This window comes from Tympanuchus pallidicinctus, unplaced genomic scaffold, assembly GCF_026119805.1.
Source record: "Tympanuchus pallidicinctus isolate F22 unplaced genomic scaffold, pur_lepc_1.0 scaffold16, whole genome shotgun sequence".
Lineage (NCBI taxonomy): Eukaryota > Metazoa > Chordata > Aves > Galliformes > Phasianidae > Tympanuchus > Tympanuchus pallidicinctus.
In genome coordinates, this window is record NW_026294679.1 from 17,706,329 (window position 1) to 17,713,521 (window position 7,193).

Genomic DNA, 7,193 nt, shown 5'->3' on the forward strand with positions numbered 1-7,193 from the left:
ACACACACGATGAGTTGTTGAAAGTAGAGTGTGTGCATGCATGCCTCTGTATGGTCTCATGCTTGAAGCTTCCTGGCTGTGTTCTTCATGAACAACACAGTACCTTGTTCTTGAAAAACAGACCTCCAGGCAGTCCTAGCATAGCTGCACTGGCATGGGTTTGCATGCTGAGCTAGTTGTCAGGATATACCATGCTTGTGTGATGTAGGATGAGCCCTGCACACCTTACTGGACAGCAGTCTTCATGATCATATGCGTGTAGAGCTTGTTGTCTACGCCCATCATGTTTTAAAGTGCAATTACTAAGACCCTTTGCTATGAATGATCCCGTTCTAAGAACCCAGATAGCATTCAGTCTTGTTATCTTTTTTTGATCTGTGAAAAAGATTTACTGGATAAACTCAGGTAGGTTAATATCAGGTCTTACATACCTTCATAATTTTCTTCTGAAATGCCCAGTGCAGAAGGCTTTCATGTCTGCAAGATGCACAGAATCAGCTGTATGCATTCTCATCCAATCTGTGGACTTTAGGGGAAGTGGAAGTCCTGGGACAAGTCCTAGTATGAAATCTGTCTGTGCTCCAGTTTGCATCTGAGAGGCAGTGGCGTCTGACTGGTGTTCTGACAGTGCCACAAAGGCATATTGTAACACACTTGTCCTGTTTTAATCACTGTCATAAATGATTCTTGATGAAATATTGTGAAATCTCATTTGGCATTTTGGAAGCTCTATGCAGTATATACCAATTAGCATTCAGTGTATTCAGGACACTGAATGTTTTTGCTGTGGCCCTGTGTATCATAGGAAGAAAAAAACATCCCTATTAAAATCATCTGGGGAAAAATAATTGCAGATAAAACTGTTTTAGCCAGTGCTACACCCCCTTTCTCCAGTAGCTCTTACCCAGAAGAAAATAATGCCTAGTATTTAAATTCTCTTTACTAGTGAGGATTGCTCATACTAGGAAGGGCTGCAGAAGAGATGCATCTGCCAGGACTTGTCATTTAAGCTGATCATACTTGAGCTGATTCTAGCTTAATGTTAACAGGGAGCTTCTGGAGCTACAGTTCTCTGCTTCTACATGGTGCTATCAAATCGTATAAGAAGGTTGAATGGTGCTTTTTCCTTCTTACTTCTCTAAGGAGATTCTGTTGACTTGTGTTCAGCTTCCAGCTGCAAGGCACTTGTGCTAGCTTGGGTGAGCTCCATCCTGCCCACCTGGATGTTGGTAATGGAAAACACCACTCCCATCAAATCAGGCATTCCAGAACTTCCTTTTGGCAGCTTTTGAAATGACAGAAACAAAATGTGAGTTGTTTTGGTCCTTGTTCTTTGGCCAGCGTTAGTTCAGGTTACCTGGGACTTCTCTGGAACAAGAATTAAAATAGGAGGGAGTATGGACTTAGTACTCTTAGTACTTAGCTACCATAGTCTTTTCTGTAGATTGCCAGAGCTTTTGCTCTAGAGATCGGACCAAAATCCCATGCTATGGACTTACATCCTGTCCAGAAAAGCACTGATTATGCCAAGGAAATCTCCCTGCGTCTGCCAACCATGCGTTATGTTAGAAGCACAGCATGTGCTGCAGAAGATTGCTCCACTCTAAGAGACCATGAGATGTTAAATTCCTATGAATTCTCAGGACTTTTTTGACCATAAACCAATACTCTGACTAAAGAGGTGGCCAGACCTGGAGACAGAGTCATCTGGTTGAATGTCATTGAGGTTGGCTTTGCTTCAGCAGGAGGGAATCAACAGAGGTTACACTGGTACAGAGGTAACTCATCCATTCCTCCTGCCACTTCCCTACACTGATCAGAGCACCTAGAATCACAGAATCACAGAATTGTAGGGGTTGGAAGGGACCTCCAGAGATCATCGAGTCCAACCCCCCTGCCAAAGCAGGTTCCCTACAGCAGGTCGCACAGGTAGGCATCCAGGCAGGTCTTGAACATCTCCAGAGAAGGAGACTCCACCACCTCCCTGGGCAGCCTGTTCCAGTGCTCCGTCACCTCACTGTAAAGAAGTTCTTGCGCACACTGGTGCAGAACTTCCTATGCTGCAGTTTCCAGCCGTTTCCCGTTGTCCTGTCTCCACTCATCACTGAAAACAGTCTGGCCTCGCCATTCTGCCCCCCACACCTTAGATATTTATAGACCTGGATCAGGTCCCCTCTCAGTCTTCTTTTCTCAAGGCTGAACAGACCCAGATCACTCAGCCTTTCCTCATAGGAGAGATGCTCCAGGCCCTTCACCATCTTCGTGGCCCTCCGCTGGACTCTTTCCAAGAGATCCTTGTTTTTTTTGTACTGGGGAGCCCAGAACTGGACGCAGTACTCCAGATGAGGTCTTACCAGGACAGAGTAGAGGGGGAGGATCACCTCCTTCAACCTGCTGGACACGCTCTGCATGTGCTGGTGCTACATCAGGAGCAAGTTCCTCTGCCCTGCGTTTGGCTAGCTGAGTATGTTACAAAGTGAGAGTTGGATCCAAATTTCCCCTGGGCTGGGGCATGTTAACAGAGTTTTCTGGTGTAGGTCGTGGTCACTGCTGAAAAGGAGGTCTGTGAGTCTGGGTTGGGTCTCTTGCAAATATGGGGTAAAACAGGGCAAATACAAAAGCACAGCTATTGCTGGCTTGGTTTTCACTGCATTGTATTGGATATGCAAAGAAAACTTCTAAACAGGACTTCTAATTTGTGATTATTTTTTAGTTTGGAGGTATTGCGGTGTCTGTATATTCCAATGAAGTACTTAAAGCACTTGTCTTTGTATAGAAGATAACTGTTTAAAAATTGCAGCTGATCTTGTATTTAGGTAAAACATTTGTAGATAGGTAATTGTATAACGTTAAACAACTTTACACTGGCATGTGTTGTATAGTTTATACAAGACACTTCACAGTTCTGCAGGATTTTTTAGTTAGTAAATTTCTAGTAACTTAAATGTATAGTTTTGTATCCTTTCATGTATGTTCTTATTCTCAGTATTACCACTTGCAGAATTATTTTTAGTTTCTTAAACTGTAATTGGTTATTTGTGTGTGATACACAGGGTTATTGACTGCAGCAATAAAGTGTTTCTATAAAAAAAAAACAAAACAGAACAAAACAAAAGCAGCATAGTATCCATTTTGTTTCAGAAGGTGTTAGTGGCCCAGTCTGGAGAGAAGCTGAGCTCCCCATAGAGAGATGATCGAATGAAGCAAGTTACTTTTACTGGAGCAAACACAGGACTGCATGGCTCTTCAGTGTAGCATGCCAACACACAGTAGGATCTGTGACAGTTTGATGCCATAAATCATAAAGGGGTAGTTAACCATGAAGAATAAGTGGATGATTCCATCACTGCAGTGAGAAGGCATGACTTTGTGCAGGTGCTTTGAGGTCAAGTGTGGGAATCACGGGAGAGGTTTCAGGCTTGTGCCACGCAGGAGGTGCAGAGAGGATTCCCATAAGCCTTGAAAAGCATGGAGCTTCTTGCATCGATGCTGAGTGTTGCTATGAATGCTTCATGTCTGATGTTGGCATTTCTCAGGGCACTGGTGTAGAGTACATGATCCTCATTACACTGATTGATGTCTAAGAAAAAATAAGTCTGTGTAAATGTGGAGCAGTGTGCAACTACAATAACCCTTCGTTGCTGCCTGTGTAAGCATGATTATGGTGTTACATGTGTTTCCATGCCAGGGCTGAGCCCCAGCATGTGAAGTCTTCAGCAGTTTTTCATAAACAGATTTCTATCACCAATAAATCAAAGAAAACTGCCATCTGCACTGCTGTGAGACAGCTTGTAACAAGTGTGTAAACACTAAAGAGCAAATAAGATCTGCAAAGTTGTCTGCAGCAGACACAGTGGGTCTCAAAGAGGCTCTTTTATCTTTATTTTTAGTAAGTAACTAGTTTTGAATTTTAATTCAGGTAGGAAACAGGAGGGAATTTTAATACTGCGGCCCTAGGGAGGTGTTTCCAATGCAAAGTGAAAAAGCTATTTCTTAGTGAAGCAAGCCTGGTTGTAGTACACGAAGGTACTTGTATAAAGCTTGCTAGGTGCACCAGCAGGACCCGCATGCAAAAAATACTTTCCTGGAGAGATGGCAAGATGATTTCTATGGCCTGCTATTTGACTGATGGTCTCTGGGATGGAACATTGATAGGCTACTTGATGAGCAGAGACTGTAGAGCTGTCTGGCCTCTGGTTAAAAGGTGTTTCTCATCTTGGGTTCAGGCATCTCAAGTTTATTATAAAATAGCTTGTTCCCTTTTGCAAACCTCGCTTTGCTCTGAGGGAGTCTTGCTGTCACCATATGAAGTATTCATCTTGAGGCAGAGCCGTGGCTTAAAGCAGATGGCACAGCTGTGACTCCAGGCACTGAATTTTCTAGCTGACTCCAGCAGCTGAAGCTATGAGGTGAGTAGCTACTGTCATGTGATGGGCTGGACTGGGAATGAGAGGCTGACCAAGGCAGGAGGGCAGCAGCAGGAGTTGTAAGATCCACTGGGTGCCTTCTGGAGGCAATGGAGGTGTCAGATGTGTGGACCCACAGGATGAAGAGGAGATCACGTCTCTGCAAGGGCAGTGTCAGGAGTCCAGGGGAGGGAGGCCAGCTGCGATGGTAGTGGCTGTATCCAGGCCCTTGGAGTTCACAGCCGAGGGAAGGTTGTAGAGGAGGAGCCCTACGTTGCGTGGAAATAGCCGGTGGGCTGCTGGGGAGGCTGGTAGCATAGCACAGAGGACTTGCGGCCGAGCTTCTCTAGGGATGAAGCCTGCTGCATGCACAGGCCTTTAAAGACCAAATATAGCCAGTAGCTATGAGAATCACAATGCATTGCCTACTGTGCAGGGACTGTGCCTCCTCCAGCAGCCCTTCTCCCACAGCTGCCCTGTGGGTGACTCACCAGATTTGCCCATCCTCTGCCTGTTCACCCACAGTGCCTCTTCCCATTCATTCTACCAAATGAAACCCAAATGTCCTTTGTCTTTCCTACACACCTTCACTTTCACTGCTGTCATTGTTTTCTCAGTGTTCAATTTGCCTCTGGCAAGACCGGGCAGAGAAGGCTGAGCTGGGAGGAACTGAACTATACCACTGTGTGATTCACAAAGATGACTGTGGAAATACTCAAACCTGGCACTGTGCAATTAAAGCTCTGTGTCAACCTGCCATCCCAATTTTTCCTGGAAATCTTGTATCTGGCTGCATTCTCTGATGCGTAGGATGCTCTCTGATGTTTTGGGATTCATGGGGTACAGTGTTACCACAAACCAGTCAGAAGATGTTTATTCACAGTGTTAGGGGGGGGTGGATGACATCAGGAAATCAGACAAGAATATCTCGTTATAGAATAAGAATCAAACAGGAAGAGAAAATAATTAATCATAGCCAAACAGGGGTCAGGGGTTGGAAGTAATTCAGGAGGGAGGCAGGGAATGTTTGAAAAAGTAAAAATAAAAAGTCAGTAGGGCTCTGGATAAAAGAAATGGACCAAGTTCAGTGCATCACTCAAGGCGGAATAATTGGAAATGTAACATTGCTCAGAGAGGGTCAAGTGGTGGCAAATTTCAAGAATACTCTTTTAAAGTGTATTCTAGGGAAAAGGCAAGGTTGGCAACAGAGGAATTGGTAGCTGGAAATAGAGAGGAGACCTCAACTGAGAGGATAAAGGGGCTGAATGAAGTTGTCTCAAAGGCTTTAACATCAGAGGATTTGAAGTAACAGAATAAAACAACCAGGAGGCTGCACTGAGCAGAGGAGGGAGGTCTCCTCTCAGGGTGTGCTTGCTAAATGTCTGAGGCTCAAGGAATCAGGCTGACTATTCCTAGCATTTTAAGACTTCACTAACATTAACCTCCCAGTCATTTTTTATGGGAGCCCCTTGCTGTGCTGGTTTACTCTGATGCTCCTTTCCTCAAAGGCCACCTGCAAACAGGGCAGGCCAGGCAGGCTTAGGAGAATTCATCACTGGGGACAGCAGCTTACCTTGTCAAGGGGAATGGTTAACAGATGGGTTTGGAGAGAGTAGGAAATATCTCTGGCTGAGGACTTGATCCTAACTGGGAAAGCACAGCTGCCTTAGGCAACGTATGTAGTGCTTCATATGTGCCTCATTCCTGTGCACCCCAAATTAGCACAGAAAGCACTTTTGTTCCCTTCTTGAGGATGCACTGAGGTTCCCCTGGTGTCTGGTTTGCCCCTTGTCTTGTCCTTGTGCTTAACTTCCTGCTTCTGAATGTGCTGTGCTAGAAGAAACTGATTCTTTTCCAGGACTACAGGATTACTTAAGTCAGTGTTTCTCCTGCCAGCAAGAACAGTTTGTTTTATCCCCAGAGAGCGCTTTCAGGACCATGCAACATTCATGGCCACTCCTGAGCAGATGATACACACCAGAGAAATCAGATGAACATTAAATCCAACTGTTCTTCAGCTTTCTGGCCAAGCTGAGTCAAAACAAGTGGTGGCAAAAGTTAAAGGTGTTACTTCAGGGATGAATTTGGACCTGCACGACTTCAGATTGGAGCTGATGCTGCACAAACTTTGCCCTTTCAGCCAGGGCTAGGGACATTTTCACCAGGCAAATGTCAGTCCCTTACTGCTTCTCTTGGCTGGCAGAGCAAGGGTGTTGCGCTCAGCTTCATGCACCTGTAGATCTGTGGACCCTCCAAGCAGGGATGGCAGCAGGACTGTGAGCAAGGAGCTGCTGCTTTCTGCTCTGGTGGAGAGGCCACAATTAGCACCCGTTTGTTTTCAGCTATCAAGCCCATGTCCCTTAGATTATTTATGTAACCTAGAAAATTCTGTAGGTTCTGCTAATCAACTCCATCGCTGGTAATTACCATGTTACATCATTCCTCTCCAAGCCTGATCCTTTATTAGCATACTCCAGGAGCCATCTGCCCATCCAAATCATCTGCAGCCTCAGGGGAGCTGCAAGGGACGTGACATCCTCACAACACAACCTTGTTTGTCAGGGGCATAGTAAGGAGGTTGAGAGGGATGGCAATGGCCTTCCCTTGACAAGTTCAGTGCAGTGAACATGAGCAGTGCTTAGAGGGAGGGGACCTGTGAGTTACCATCCTGTCCCACAGCACTCTGTGCCTTCTTCCCTCAGCCCATTCTCTGAGCCCACCAGAGCCCTCAGCCCAGTGCTGGCCTAGGCCAATCATGGCGGCTCCCTCCTTCCTTTCATTTCACAT